Here is a 16,490-nt window from a genome sequence, read left to right as displayed (position 1 = left end):
AATTCTTCCAATCAATATCCCTAATAATGACCATCATCAGTAAGCGCTAGATAAACAAACATATTACTTTAATAAAACACATAAAGAAGTAAATATTGTTAGCAGTGTATTTTTGATATAATCTTTTAAAAAAGACAGCAACACACCCTCTTTACATCAACCCTCTCTCTTGTTCACAATCTGCTCTTGAAAGGCACAGTTTCAAAGCTGTGCTGTACTAATAGTGTTATCTGAATTCACCTGGCATATCATTATATAGTTTCACTGACAACACTTAGAAATAACACTGTTTTGTGGCAATTACTTCTAGTTATTCTGCTTGTGTTACCCAGAGTAACTACTTCTACGGCAGTCATATATACTACGTATAAAGTAGAAGGGTTGGCACCAACAATTTAGTGTTTGTCATCATAAAATCACAATCCATGTTGTGCTATATTGTCATATTTGCTGTTTTGGCAGTTACTTGCATTCACACTGCAAGTTTAGCACTGGCGCAGAGCAGCTTTGTCTTCACACTGATGCCAAACTTGTGGAGTGCAAATCAGGTGCTAAGGCGCTAACTGACTCCAGAGCAATGTGGAGCGAGGCTACCTACTCCAGGGAATCTCACTCATCTTTGCTATGGTGTCAACCAAGGCCCTGACTCCAGATTCAGATTGCTTTAATGCTGTAACTGCAGCATTGGTGCCAAGCAAAATCACTTGGCACAGATGCTACAGCTATAGTGAAAATGTATTCTTAACTTGGTATAGGCAAAAGAAGCCAAATAATTTGTGCCACAATCCCTAATAGGATATTACTGTTTCATCTTAATATCATAATTGGAAAGCAAATTGTATGTTCTTCTAGTCATGTGAGAATAAGTTTATGGCTGAGCAGTAATCCTGATCATTCAGTTTTTGACATTTTCCATAACTAATAATTATTGTATGAACAAATAGGTTATTTATGTGGCTTAGAAATGGAACCCTCTGAGATATCTGCGCTCCTCTAATCCTAGCCTCTTGAGCATCCACGACTTTAATGGCTCCACTATTGGTGGTCCTGCCTTCAGCTACCAAGGCCCTGAGCTCTGGAATTCCCTCCTTAAACCTCTACTTCCTCCTTTGAGACGCTCCTTAAAACCTACCTCTTTGACCAAGCTTTTTGTTATCTGCCCTAATATGTGACTCTGTGTCGACATTTATTTTATAACGCTCCTGTGAAGTGCCTTGGGATGTTCTACTACGTTAAAGGTGCTATATAAATGTAAGTTGTTGTTGTCCTACCTATTCCTCCTCCTATATCATTCCATCCCCATATCATTCCTCCCCCAGTATCACTCCCCATCCCCTACATCATTTCTCCTCCATATCATTCCCTAGCCCCTAAATCATTATTCCCCTATATCATCCTATCCCTCTATTCACTCCTCATACCCTGTATCATTCCTACCCAGCCCTGTAAATGTTCTCCTGTCTTTATCGAGCGATTGTTTGGGGAATTGGCTGTCCTCGCTGGTGGCTCCGCCCCGGAGCTGCTCTCAGTCCTGGGCTCGGAGGCGGAACCCGGCGCCTGGTGCTGCAGGTGCGGCTACCTGGGGTGCGAGAGTCGCGTTGCTGCTGCGGACACAGTTTCACTTTATGTATCTAAAATTGTTTACTTTGGAAAGATTTTTTAACATCTAGGACTCGCGTGTTGCTGACAGGTGAGTGACTGGTTAATTGTATCGAAGATAATATTCTGTGGCGTGAACTAATTCCACGCGTGTTTGTCTATAGTAGCGGATTTGATATTTTATTACCTTCCAAGTTTTATATCAATTCCTTGTAGGATGTGATCACCTTTGCCTCGTCGTTCTAACCTCGGAGGTGCAGGAGCAAATGTAGCCAACTGGTGAATAGTTTAATATTCCGTGGGAGCTCCACGCAGGGTTTGTGATATTTACCTATGTTTACTGTACTTCTCACTGGAGCTAATGCAGAAAGGTGGAGTATAGAATATTGTGTTGGAACTAGATGACTAGAATGACAAATGTGCAGTTAAAATATCCTTCGACTGTGAATAGTCGAGCAAAGTGCAAAACTTAAAGGGTGTGGGCTTGTTGCAGGATCTGCCAATTTAAATATGGCACTGTAACAATTAAGTGACATGTTATTCAAAAAGTACTGCCCTTTTGGAATTCTAAATTTGGAAAACGACTTTTATTACAGTATTTCAAAGTTTGATTTATTTTTTGTGTGTCCATTCTGCCGTCAGTATCCACCTACTGGCCCTTTCAGCCAGCAGAGAGGCAGCGACGACCATTGTGTATATTTTGAACTGTTTCCATACTGTAACTTCTCAGGAAGCAAAGATTTTATGATTTGAGAGAGACACCATACCACTGGTTTAATTTATTTACAGTTTGAAAGTCTTTTAATGGCTTAACTGTAAAGATTTGATTAAATGCATCAAAATGATTGAATGGTATTTCTATAGCGCCTTTAATGTAATAAAACGTCCCAAGGCGCTGCACAGGAGTATTATAAGACAAAAAATTTGACACCGAGCCACATAAGGAAAAATTAGGGCTTGGTCAAAGAGGTAGGTTTTAAGGAGTGTCTTAAAGGAGGTCCACTAATAGTTTTGAAGCAGTTTCAAAAATGAAATTTAAAAACAAATCAACCGTGTCTGCAAAATCATCCTTTTTGGAAACAGCAGCTAAGGTACTGTTAAAAGTTATTAAACTGAAGTCTGGAATGATTACTTTCAATTAACTTTCATGAATTCACCAATATGTCGACAGAATTTATGATTAAACTGGAGGTGTCTGTATTGATAGTGTGATTCTAGTCCATTAGAGCCCAAACATTTTGCAGAGAATTGAAGATAAAGATAACCTCCAAGCACAGGCGGTGTCCCTCATCCCTACTCCATTTATATAATCTCTAGTAAGCTTCATCTGTTCAGATGGATATGATCCACCTTTGACTTTTAAAGCTGATGTTTCAGTTGTAAATGCTTTCCTCTTACCTCCCTTTCATTAATGCTGTTTGATCTGTCCAAAAAGCAAGCAGAACCATACTGAAATCTTGTCATATGGAATAGGTCAGGATAGATTAAAACTGTAATGTTGTAAGCACCAAAATGAGCTGTACAGTAGCACTATGTAAGAATAAACCCTGAAGCAAAATAGTTAAATAAGAACATACAAATCAGGAGCAGGAGTAGGCCATATGGCCCCTCGAGCCTGCTCTGCCTTTAAGTACGATCATGGCTGATCTTCAACCTCAACTCCACTATCTCGCTCGATCCCCATATCCCTTGATTCCCCTAAAGTCCAAAAATCTATCGATCTCAGCCTTGAATATAGTCAACGACTAAGCATTCACAGCCCTCTGGGGTAGAGAATTCCAAAGATTCACAACCCTCTGAGTGAAGAAATTTCTCTTTACCTCAGCCCTAAATGGCCAACCCCTTATCCAGAGACTGTGCCCCCCTTTAAGTAGTTCTAGACTCTCCAGCCAGGGGAAACAGCCTCTGAGCATCTAGCCTGTCAAGCCCTCTCAGAATTTTACATGTTTCAATGAGATCACCTCTCATTCTTCTAAACTCCAGAGTGTATAGGCCCATTCTATTTGAGATTTCCTCATAGGACAACCCTCTCATCCCAGGAACCATTCTAGTGAAAATTTGTTGCACTGCCTCTAAAGCAAGTATATCCTTCCTTAGGTAAGGAGACCAAAACTGTGCACAGTACTCCAGGTGTGTCACACCAAAGCCCTGTACAATTGCAGCAAGACTTCTTTAATCTTGTACTCTAATCCTCTTGCAATAAAGGCCAACATAGCATTTGCCTTCCAAATTGTGTGCTGTACCTGTATGTTAACTTTGTTTTGTGTACAAAGTCACCCTCTGAACTCCATCTGCCAACTTCTTGCCCACTCATTTAGTCTATCTATGTCCCTTTGTAGACACTTTCTGTCCTCCTCACAGCTTACTTTCCCACCTAACTTTGTATCGTCAGCAAACTTGGATACATTACACTCGGTCCCTTCATCTGTCATTAATATAGATTGTAAATAGCTAAAGCCCCTGATCCTTGTGGCACCCCACTAGTTACAGCCTGCCAACCTGAAAATGCCCTGTTCATTCCTACTCTCTGTTTTCTGTCCGTTAACCAATTCTCTAACCATGCTAATATATTACCCCTAACCCCATGAGCCCTTTTCTTGTGTAACAACCTTTTGTGTGGCATCTTATCAATGCCTTTTGAAAATTCAAAAACACTACATCCACTGGTTTGTCAAACATTATTTCCCTTTTCATAAAACCATGTTGACTCTGCCTAATCATATGATTTTCTAAATGCCCCATTACCACTTCCTTGATAATGGATTCCAGCATTTTCCCTACAATGGATGTTAGGCTAACTGGCCTGTAGTTCCCAGTTTTCTCTCCTTTCTTTCTTGAATAGCGGAGTTACATTTGCTACCTTCCAATCCACTGGGACCGTTCCAGAATCTAGGAAATTTTGGAAGATCACAATCAATGCATCCACTATCTCTGCAGCCACCTCTTTTAGAACCCTAGGATGTAGGCCATCAGGTCTAGGGGATTTGTCAGCTTTTAGTCTCATTAATTTCTCCAGTACTTTTTCTTTACTAATATTAATTACTTTAAGTTCCTCACTCTCATTAGCCCCTTGGTTCCCCACTATTTCTGGTATGTTTTCTGTGTCATCTACTGTGAAGACAGATACAAAATATTTGTTTAATGTCTCTACCATTTCCTTATTCCCCATTATAATTTCTCCTGTCTCAGCCTCTAAGGGACCCACATTTACCTTCGCTACTCTCTTCCTTTTTACATAATTGTCAAAGCTCTTACAATCTGTTTTTATATTTCTTGCTCGCTTACTCTCATTCTATTTTCTCCCTCTATCAATTTTTTGCTCATCCTTTGCTGGTTTCTAAACTCTCCCAATACTCAGGCTTACTACTCTTCTTGGCAACATCATAAGCCTCTTTTAATCTAATACGATCTTTAACTTCTCTTGTTAGCCATGGATGAATCCCTTTTCCTGTGGAGTTTTTATTTCTCAGTGGAATGTATATTTGTTGAGAATTATGTTTTTTTTAATGTAATATGTGGGGCACTGCCACAGGTTTACTTGTATCATATTGGCATATCACGGATTTGACTACCTTGAAACCCCTGATACAATGGATTAGCATGTGCCTGGGTTGTTTTTAATTTTCCAATTTCTGGATGTCAAGGACCATATTCATGTGAAAGAAAGAAAGACTTGCATTTATATAGCACCTTTCACGACCACTGGATGTCCCAAAGCACTTTACAGCCAATGAAGTACTTTTTGAAGTGTTGTCATTGTTGCAATGTAGGAATGTGAAGGTGATTAAATCTGGTAAAATAATAAATAAAACACATAGCTGAAATAGGGTATGAAATGGATTTTTAAAAAGCAGCAATATGTACGTTTCAATCCAAAGATCTTTAAATAAATCTTAAACTATTAACTGATTCTTGAATTTCCGGTGACATCTAGTGCGTACTTGATAGCCCGACAAACTCCTGATTATGCTCTGCTACAAACAAAATTTGCTATTTAATTCAGCAATTGACTTCAATGATTTACAAACAGCAATCACATCGCATTGCATTATTGAAGGAACTAGTCATTAAAGTAAGAAAAAGTGGTCAAGAGCCAACTTATTACTGCATAACTGTGTAAATAGTAATTGGATTGTGTTGGAGCATATTAAGTGGTTTCTAGGTGGGGCTTCATTGTTTCAGTCGAGTACAGCCTGAAAATACGTTAATACTTCCTTTCTCATCTTCTAAGAGGTTATATAGGTACAATATAGGGTTATCTACTTAGTGAAATTGAAAACTTTCTCTTCCCCTGTTAATACATTTTCAAGCATATTTCTTCAGCTTTTCTGCTGTTTAGCGTCAACTGACATTAGCTTGAAATTTGGAAATACGGAAGAAAAAATCTAGTTGACGCATCTCAAAAACTACATATTACTACAAATGCTTCATTGTAGAATTGTGTAGAAGGTAATCCTGTAAATTGGATACAACAACAACTTGTATTTATATAGCGCCTTTAACATAGTAAAACATCCCAAGGCGCTGCACAGGAGTATTTTAAGACAACAAATTTGACACCGATCCACATAAGGATAAATTAGGGCAGGTGATCAAAAGCTTGTAGGGGTTGTGGGGCTGAAGGCGATTAGAGATAGGAAGGGGCGAGGCCATGGAGGGATTTGAAAACAAGGATGAGAATTTTGAAATTGAAGCGTTGCTTAACTGGGAGCCAATGTAGGTCAGCGAGCACAGGGGTGATGGGCGAACAGGACTTGGTGTGGGTTAGGACACGAGCAGCCGAGTTTTGGATGACCAAGTTTACGTAGGGTGGAATGTGGGAGGCCAACCAGGAGTGCATTGGAATAGTCAAGTCTAGAGGTAACAAAGGCATGGATGAGGGTTTCAGCAGCGGATGAGCTGAGGCAAGGGCGGAGACGGGTGATGTTACGGGTAGGGTGAAGTCACCTGGAAATGAAGACAATTAATTGCCTATGAAGGAGGTCTCTTTTTGTACATTTGAGAATTCAACAGTCAGTATATGTAAAGTCAATGGATTTATCACTACATCGCTTTCATTTTGATTCCTCTGAGTAATGTTTGTGTAGAAGAAATATATTTTTCCTGCCTATCATTCACCAGTTATTCTATTTCAATTTTTTAAACAGACATTAACACTCAACCGCACTGAAAGCATTATGAAGTGCAAGAAGGGACATATTGACTATGATTACAGTCAACAGCAATTACATTGAATTACTTGGAAATTACAACACAAACAGGCCATTTGGACCAAACCAGTCCATGTTGGTATTTCTCCTCCACAAGCGCAGTAGTCCCAGTCCCATGTGCTCGCCCTGTTCCAATGATCCTTTATTCCCCTTTCCTTCAAACACCTATGTAACCTATTCTTAAATGTTGACATTGTCTCTACTTCAATCACTATCCCTGTCCGTGTATTCCACAGCCTCACAATTCTGTGTTTTAAAAAAAAAGTTTTTGCTGCTCTCTGCCCTAAATCCCTTACACTTAATTTTATATCCTTGTCCCCTCCATCTGGACGGCTCGATCACTGGGAACAGTCTGTTTGCATCTGTTCTGTCCCATCCCTTCATAATTTTAAACACCTCCATCAAATCACTCTTCTATTCTAATGAAAACACCCCCAGTTTTCCAAGTTTTTGTATTTGTATTTACTTATAACAGGCAGCATCCTAGTGAAATCTATGATGTACACTCTCTATGGCCTCAACATCCTTCCTATAGTGTGAAGCCCAAAACTGCCCACAGTACTCCCAATTGTGAGCCTGTGGTTTTATAGAGATTTACCATTACATCTTTTATGTTCTTGAACCATAAGGAAATATGAAGTTATTGTTAATACATGTTAAAAAATGTCTCTTTACTTGAGAATGCCACACAAATCCTGAGGTTTGTCTTGCATTTCAAACCAAAGGTTGGAAAATATACATCTATCGAAATCACCAAGATACAACTTCTGCAGACAAACTCCAGAAGGGAGCACAGTCTCAAAACTGAAACAAGAAAATCACGTTGGTATGAAACCCGCACACTCCTCTGCTGTGCTTTGAATTTCTGCCATTAACAGCCCCATCATGGTCTAATACGCCCTTTTTTTAGGGGTTCTGTGACCAGCATCTTGTTCTGTGACTAAGATGACCTCTGATCAGATGCCACCCTGTGATGGATCCTTCAAATGAATAGTGCCAATGATGTTTGGCAACTTTGTAAATCTGTGAATAGAACAAGTTCACATATTATTAGACTACGCATCATTTTAAAACATTATACATTAATGACGCATAGCATTTTAATCTGTTATTGTTATAGATATCCTTCACGTAGAACTGGACTACACACAAGATATTCAACTTAAAAAATACTTTTTTAAAAATTCATTTATGGGTTGTGGGCGTCGCTGGCAAGGCCAGCATTTATTGCCCATCCCTAGTTGCCCTTGAGAAGATGGTGGTGAGCCACCGCCTTGAACCGTTGAAGCCTGTGTGGTGATTGTACTCCCACAGTGCTGTTAGGGAGGGAGTTCCAGGATTTTGACCCAGCGATGAAGAAGGATTGGCGATATACTTCTAAGTCAGGATGGTGTGTGACTTGAAGGGGAACTTGGAGGTGGTGGTGTTCCCATGCGCCTGCTGCCTTTGTCTTTCTAGGTGGAAGAGGATGCAGGTTTGGGAGGTGCTGTCGAAGAAGCCTTGGCGAGTTGCTGCAGTGCATCTTGTAGATGGTACACACTGCAGCCACGGTACGCCGGTGGTGGAGGGAGTGAATGTTTAAGGTGGTGGATGGGGTGCCAATCAAGCGGGCTGCATTGTGCTGGATGGTGTCGAGCTTCTTGAGTGTTGTTGGAGCTGCACTCATCCAGGCAAGTGGAGAGCATTCCATCACACTCCTTACTTGTGCCTTGTAGATGGTGGAAAGGCTTTGGGGAGTCAGGAGGTGAGACACTTGCCACAGAATACCCAGCCTCTGACCTGCTCTTGTTGCCACAGTATTTATGTGGCTGGTCCAGTTAAGTTTCAATTAATGGTGACCCCCAGGATGTTGATAGTTGGGGATTCGGCGATGGTAATGCCATTGAATGTCATGGGGAGGTGGTTAGACTCTCGCTTGTTGGAGATAGTCATTGCCTGGCACTTCTGTGGCACAAATGTTACCTGCCACTTATCGGCCCAAGCCTGAACGTTGTCCAGGTCTTACTGCACGTGGGCATGGACCGCTTCATTATCTGTGGAGTTGCGAATGGCACTGAACACTGTGCAGTCATCAGCGAACATCCCCATTTCTGACCTTATGTTGGAGGGAATTGATGAAGCAGCTGACGATGGTTGGGCCTAGGACACTGCCCTGAGGAACTCCTGCAGCGATGCCCTGGGGCTGTGATGATTGCGCTTCAACCACCACAACCATCGTCCTTTGAGCTAGGTATGACTCCAGCCAGTGGAGCGTTTTCCCCCTGATTCCCATTGACATCAGTTTTACTAGGGCTCCTTGACGCCACACTCGGTCAAATGCTGTCTTGATATCAAGGGCAGTCACTCTCACCTCTCCTCTGGAATTCAGCTCCTTTGTCCATGTTTGGACCAAGGCTGTAATGAGGTCGGGAGCCGAGTGGTCTTGGCGGAACCCAAACTGGGCATCAGTGAGCAGGTTATTGGTGAGTAAGTGGCGCTTGATAGCATTGTCGATGATACTGATTGCACTAAAGGTACACTGATAAGTATATCGGTTTAACATTTCAAGTGGATATCTAGTTAATACTTATCTGTCCCATGAAATAAAGAGCTTATTTGCTTACTTCTGTCTCCATTGTTTTTCCCCTTCCATTATAGTTTTTCAGTCCATTTCATAGCCTTCAATGTGCTAGCTCTTCACTCTTCGGGATAGAATTGTTAAAGTTTCTGTAATGTTTAATCATGAAACATTCTTTTATCCTTTGAGTCCCACCAGCTTTAGCATATTCGAGTAGAAGCCGACTTATCCTGTGCCAGTTGCAAAAGAGAAATCAATTAATCCACATAAATGAACATGCATCTGTGTCCAATGTGTGTATTCAGAATAATGCACTAATCTAATGTAATTCAGAAGTCCACCACACTGAATTGCTTCAACTGAAGTTTGCCAGTGAGAAAATGTATTCTGAGCACTGATAGGCTACACGTTTTAAGATTCACAATTAACAACATGAGTAAGTAGACATGCAACCTTCAACCCCAATAATTGGCTAAAATGATGCTATTTCAGTACCAGCTTAAAGCATTTACCTCTGTATTAAATCTACATCAGAATATGAAACTGGCGTTAATACTGCCCAAAGCTGCTTTTATACCTGAACTGCCAATTACCAATTGGTAAATCAATGTAAAAACAGGCGTTGTGGACTTTTAGCACACAACAATTCCTGTTCTCAGCCAATAGGATCGCAAGGATCCAATGATTTAGTATTTATTTGTAGCATGATCAGTTTACATGATATTAATAACCTGTCAAGCATCTAAACCCCCAAAAATCATAATCAAGTAATTCCACTTCAGGCAGATGTTAGGGCAGATGACCAAAAGCTTGGTCGAAGAGGTAGGTTTTAAGGAGCCGCTTAAAGGAGGAAAGAGAGGTAGAGAGGTGGCGAGATTTAGGGAGGGAATTCCAGAGCTTAGGACCTAGGCAGCTGATGGCATGACTGCCATTGGTGGAACATTTAAAATCGGGGATGTTCAAAAGGCCAGAATAGGCAGAGTGCAGAGATCTAGAGGGATTATAGAGCTGGAGGAGATTACACAGATAAGGAGGGGCGAGGCCATGGAAGAATTTGAAAACAAGGATGAGAATTTTAAAATCAAGGCGTTGCTAACTGGGAGCCAATGTAGGTCAGCGAGCACAGGGGAGATGGGGAAGCAGGACTTGGTGCAAGTTAGCACATGGGCAGCAGAGTTTTGGATGACTGCAAGTTTATGGAGGGTAGAACTAGGGAGACTGACCAGGAGTGCATTGGAATAGTCAAGTCTAGAGGTGATAAAGGCCTGGATGAGGGTTTCAGCAGCAGATAAGTTGAGGTAAGGGTGGAGACGGGCAATATTCTTCTCCTCCTTCTTAGGCAGTCCCTCGGAACTGAGGATGACTTGCTTCCACATTAAAAATGAGTTTGCAGGTGACTGATTAGTCCAATGCAGGACCTACAGTCTCTGTCACAGGTGGGGCAGATGGTGGTTGAAGGGGCGGGTGGGTGGGGTGCTTGGGTTGACGTGCGCTGCCTGTGCTTGGCTTCCGCTTGCTCCCGGCGAAGAGACTCGAGGTGTTCGGCGCCTTCCCGGATGCTTCTCCTCCACTTTGTGCAGTCTTGGGCCAGGGATTCCCAGGTGTCGGTGGGGATGTTACACTTTTTCAAGGAGGCTTTGAGGGTGTCCTTGAATCATTTCCTCTGCCCACCTGGGGCTCTCTGCTGTGCCGGAGCTCCGAGTAGAGCGCTTGTTTTGGGAGTCTCATATCGGACATGCGGACAATGTGACACGTCCATCGGAGCTGATTGAGCGTGGTCAAAGCTTCGATGCTGGGGATGTTGGCCTGAGCAAGAACACTGACATTTTTGCACATATCCTGCCAATGGATTTGCAGGATCTTGTGGAGGCAGCGATGGTGGTACCTCCAGTGCTTTGAGGTGCCTGCTGTACATGGTCCATGTCTCTGAGGCATACAGCAGGGGTGGGTATCACTGCTGCCCTGTAGACCATGAGCTTAGTGCAGGGTTTGAGGTCCTGGTCTTCAAACACTCTCTTCCTCAGGCGACCGAAGGCTGCACTGGCACACTGAAGGCGGTGTTGGACTTCGTCATCGACGTCTGCCCTTGTTGACAGTAGGCTCCCGAGGTATGGAAAGTGGTCCACGTTGTTACGAAGGTAGAAATGGGCGGTCTTAGTGATAGAATGGATATGAAGTAGGAAGCTCAATTCTTGATCAAATATGATACCAAGGTTGTGAACAGACTTGGTTGCCGGGGAGAGAGATCGAATCATTGGAAAGGAAATGGAGTTTGTGGCGTGTACCAAAGACAATAGTTTTGGTCTTCCTGATATTTAATTGGAGGAAATTTCTACTCATCCAGTGCCGGATGTCAGACAAGCAGTTTGATAGTATAGAGACGATGGAGAGAGATGTGGAGGAGAGGTAGAGCTGGTTATCATCAGCGTATGTGTAAAAACTCACATTGTGTTGCCGGATGACGTCACCGAGGGGCAACATGTAGATGAGAAATAGGAGCGAGCCGAGGATAGATCCTTGCGGGACACCAGAGGTCACGGTGCAGGATCAGGATGAGAAGCCATTGCAGGTGATTCTATGTTACGGCTGGAAAGATAGGAATGAAACCAGGCGAGTGCAGTCCCATCCAGCTGGATGATGGTGGAGAGGTGTTGGAGCAGAATTTTGTGGTCAATCGTGTCAAAGGCTGCAGACAGGTCCAGAAGAACGAGAAGGCAGATTACCTTTGGCAGTCAATTAGGATGTCATTTGTGACCTTGATGAGAGCAGTTTCAATACTGTGGCAGGGGCAGAAGCCTGATTGGAGGGATTCAAACAAGGAGTTCTGGGAAAGATGGGCATGGATTTGGGAGGTGACAACATGTTCAAGAACTTTGGAGAGGAAAGGGAGGTTAGAGATGGGGCGATACTTTGCAAGGATGGAGGGGTCAAGAGTTGATTTTTTGAGGAGAGGAGTGAAGACGACAGATTTGAAGGAAAGGGGGACAGTAGCGGAGGAGAGAGAACCCTTAACAATATCTGCTAACATGGGAGCTAGGAAGGAAAGTTGGGTGATCAGCAATTTAGTAGGAATAGGGTTGAGAGAGCAGGAGGTTGGTCTCCTTGACAAGATGAGCTTTGAAAGGGCAAGAGGGGAGATGAGGGAGAAATTACAGAAATAGGGTAGGGTGAAAATGGAGAGGAATTAAGATCCGGTGGGCAAGGGAGGGAATTGAAAGCAGAAGCAGTTGAACAGATGTTGTCGAGCTTTTTAACAAAGCAGTCCATGAACTCCTCACATTTATTGTTGGTGAGGGAGGTGGAGGCAGGAGAGGGTGGTTTGAGAAGGCGGTTAGTGGTGGAGAGGGGAAGCTTGGTGTTATTTTTGCCATCCTGGATAATCTTAGAATAGTGGGCAGCTTTAGTGATGGAGAGCAAGACCTGGTAGTGCTTTATATGAAATAACAACAGAAAATGCTGGAAAAACTCAGCAGGTCAGGCAACATCCATGGAGAGAAATTTGAGTTGACGTTTCGGGTCGAAACCCTTCTTCAAAACGGGAAAGAAAAGAAAATAGATCGAAGGCAGGGCTGCGATCGAACAAAAGAAGTAAAAGAGACAAAAGGTATTCGAAACCAGACGAGATGGTAATAGGCCAGTGGAGACAACAGACAGCTGAGATTAGGTGTGAAGTGTACTGGCAGGATCAGACAGCTGAGATTAGGTGTGAAGTGTACTGGCAGGATAGGAGACAGCTGCCAGGTGGGAGAGAGAAACAAAAGGAATGGGGGGGCGGGGAAAGGAAGACCCAAAACAAAGGGGTGGAAAAAATTATAAGTAAAAAAGTAATAGGGGCCGAGGTTATGATCTGAAATTGTTGAACTCGATATTGAGTCCGGAAGGCTGCAAAGTGCCTAATCCGATTAGGCACTTTGCAGCCTTCCGGACTCTATCGAGTTCAACAATTTCAGATCATAACTTCGATCTATTTTATTTTCTTTCCAGTTGCCTGACCTGCTGAGTTTTTCCAGCATTTTCTGTTGTTATTTCGGATTTCCAGCATCTGCAGTATTTTGCTATCGTACTAGTGCTTTATATGATCTAGCCAAATCTGGTGATGGATGATTAGACCAGTTGTCCGCCGAAGACGTTCAGGTCTGTGTCCCTTGGACTTAAGGGAGTAGAGATGAGGGGTGAGAGAGTGTAATGATTTTAGTGGAGACTAGGGCATCAGAGGTAATGGAGAGGGTGTGATTTAGTAAGTCAGTAGCTGCAGAGATGTTATGGAGAATAGTAGGCCAAAGGCTAGGTAGTTGGGATTAGAAAGTGCAGTGGTAAGGGACTTGAGGGAGAGTTTTTTCCGAGAGGATACAAAAAGAAGTGGGTTTAGGAGGGGGAAGGGTAATATGGGTAGACAGTGATCTAAAGAAATGGTTGGAGATTGCCTTAATGGTGATGGTTATGGTGGGAATAGTGAGGCCACGTGAGATGATAAGATTGAGGGGGTGGCCGTGTATACGGTGGGGGAGTTGACATGAAGGGAGAGATTAAGGGAGGAAAGGAGGGCAGTGAACTCGGAGGAGAGGGAGCAAGATGAGTTGAGATGGAGGTTGAAATCACCTGAGGATGAGAAGTTGCTCAGTGCAAAGGCAGAGGGAGGAAAGCAGAGAAGATATCTCATTGAGAAAATTGGTGTGGTATTTGGGTGAGCGGAACAGAACGAAGATTTTAAAAGAGAGACGTGAGGGGTGGAACAAGATGAGATGCTCGAAGGAGGAGAAGTTGCCGGAGGATTAGGGAGACAGACCAAGGTGTGATTTAGATATAAGTGCTACCCCACCACCATGGCGGTTTGGATGTGGAATATGGTGGAAAGTGTAGCCAGGTGGGGAAGCTTCACTAAGGGGAAAGGTGTTATCACCCCTCGACCATGTCTCCATCAATGCCATTATCTCAATTTGATCGTCCACAATAGGGTCGTGGATGACAAGGCCCTTATTTACAAGTCAACATACATTTTGAAGGGAAATTTCAAGTAAAAAGATCTTTAATGTAAAAAATGTTTTTAAAAAAGTAACATCCTTATGGCAGTATGAAGATTTGGAAATGGATTGGTCAATTACCTAGCCGCTTGACTGCCACGAAAATTTGTGGGGTTTTTTGATCAGCCTGTCACGCAAGGAGGTCCTTTATCGCAATTAAGAGTTCCCAAACTAAGCTACTGAAAAATGCACACTATTGAGTTTTATTTTGTTGATATGGAGTGCACAATCTTTCCCTGTGGGGACACACCTCTGACAGCTTAGGTGCAGGTTGGCAAGAGCTGAAGCTTAAAGACCCTGAGTGTTTGTATGGGTGATGCTGGAGTTTAACTAGCTAAAACTGTGTATTTTACCAGCACAGACCACTGGTAAGCTTCCTGCTGCCCATCCATCCAGGACAACCCTCCCCTTTGAGGCAGTGGCTTTTGCCATTGTCTGGAGCTGAGCGGGAAGAATCCCAACCACCAGTCAAGGATACTGTAAGGTCTGTGGGTTGTGCAGTTAATAAATACACAGACTTCAGAAGTAACAAACAAACAGGTCTTTACTATTCGAAGGTCCGGGCGAATCTGCCCCAGCAATCATGCCACAACACTTATATACTGGTGTGGTCACTATCGGTATTACAGTATACAGAAGCCAAACAAATAGTGCCACCCGAAAGTAGTCCTCTTAAAGGTGAACGGTTACATTCAATAGTTCCCTTTAAAGGTAGACGGGTACATACACTACAATCCTCCTTTTTTAGCTTATTACTTATTAAGTCCATAGTGAACATACATTCTAACATATATACAGGTTATGTAAGACAGTTCATAGATTCAGTCTTTCCGGGGGTTTCCGGATTCTGTCAGGATAACGCCGCAGTGGTGTCGGCATTTCAGGCGGGCTAGGAGGTGCTTCTGGCAAGGTCGATTCGGCTTGAAAAGCCGTGTCAGGTTCAGCTGACTCCAGTATCACTAGATCGGAAGTAGGTGTTCTGGGTATCTCAGTTTCAACATTACCCGGATAAGGTGGTGAAGTCGGTGGCCCATTTGTGGTGGACCCTATGATTTGGTCAACATGGCGCCTTATTATATTGTCTCCAATGTCCATGGTGTACATCAATGGCCCCAGCCTTTTCCCAATAGTTCCAGGCTGCCATTTCTCAGTACGGTAGTCCCGGGCCAAAACTCGTTGACCGATCTGGAAAGATCTAGTGACCCTGTCGTTCATGCCCTGGAATTGCCGGTTCTCTACGTCTCTTCTGACGTTTGGTTTTAGTAAATCCAGCCGGCATCTCAGGCGTCTATTACAGAACATCATTGCGGGAGTTTGATTTGTGACCGCATGTGTCGCATTTCGGTATGCCACCAAAAAGCTATCCACCTTATGTTGCAGACCTATATTTTCATTACTCATGGCCTTTACGGCCTTCTTGAAGGTCTGGACAAACCTTTCAGCCAATCCATTGGAGGCGGGATGGTATGGGGCTGACGTGTAATGTTTAACCCCATTGCCCTTTAAGAATTTCTTGAATTCTTCGGACACAAATTGTGGTCCATTATCAGAACAGATCTGTTCCGGCAGGCCATTCCGAGCAAACATAGTCCTTAACACTGCGATGGTTTTTTCCGTCGTGGTGGTGGTCATCTTAAGTACTTCCGGCCACTTGGAGTGGGCATCCACCGCTATTAGAAACATCGAGTCCATAAATGGACCAGCAAAGTCGATGTGTACTCTTTGCCAAGGCGATGAGGGCCACTCCCATGGATGCAGAGGAGCCTGGGGTGGCGCGTTCTGAACCCTCTGACATCCTAGGCAGTTCTTCGTGATCTCCTCTGTCTCCATCAATGCCTGGCCACCACACAAACGCTCTTGCTAGATTTTTCATCTTTACTCCCCCCAGATGTCCTTCGTGCAGCTCCTTTAGCACCTTCTTTTGGAGTTTGGGTGGAATCACCACTCTAGATCCACACATCAGGGTTCCTCGACACACAGACAGTTGTTCTTTCCTCTGTGCAAATGCTTGCAGTGTTGGGTCGCTCTGTGCTGGCCATCCCTCCACCGTTACATCATAGACTCGTGAAAGAGTCGGGTCATTCCTTGTCTCATTCTCAATCA

General features: G+C 43.3%; 1 protein-coding gene across 5 annotated transcripts in view; it reads left to right on the top strand.

The window, feature by feature from the left end:
- Positions 1-1,204: 1,204 nt before the first annotated feature.
- Positions 1,205-16,490, top strand: part of lnx1 (ligand of numb-protein X 1) — a 353,323-nt gene continuing 338,037 nt past the window's right edge. For 2 of the 5 annotated variants that reach the window (XR_015074155.1, XM_085969956.1), the window contains exon 1: positions 1,271-1,690. The gene's annotated coding sequence lies outside the window, so the exon portion shown is untranslated. Of the gene's footprint in view, positions 1,691-16,490 lie in introns of all 5 variants that reach the window. The other 3 variants (XM_085969954.1, XM_085969958.1, XM_085969955.1) reach the window with 3 other exon arrangements.

The sequence above is a fragment of the Somniosus microcephalus genome, chromosome 2, assembly GCF_052327205.1.
Source record: "Somniosus microcephalus isolate GS21.2 chromosome 2, FLI_Smic_1.0, whole genome shotgun sequence".
Classification (NCBI taxonomy): domain Eukaryota; kingdom Metazoa; phylum Chordata; class Chondrichthyes; order Squaliformes; family Somniosidae; genus Somniosus; species Somniosus microcephalus.
The sequence above is the reverse complement of the archived record's forward strand: the minus strand, read 5'-3'. Positions and strand labels throughout refer to the sequence as shown.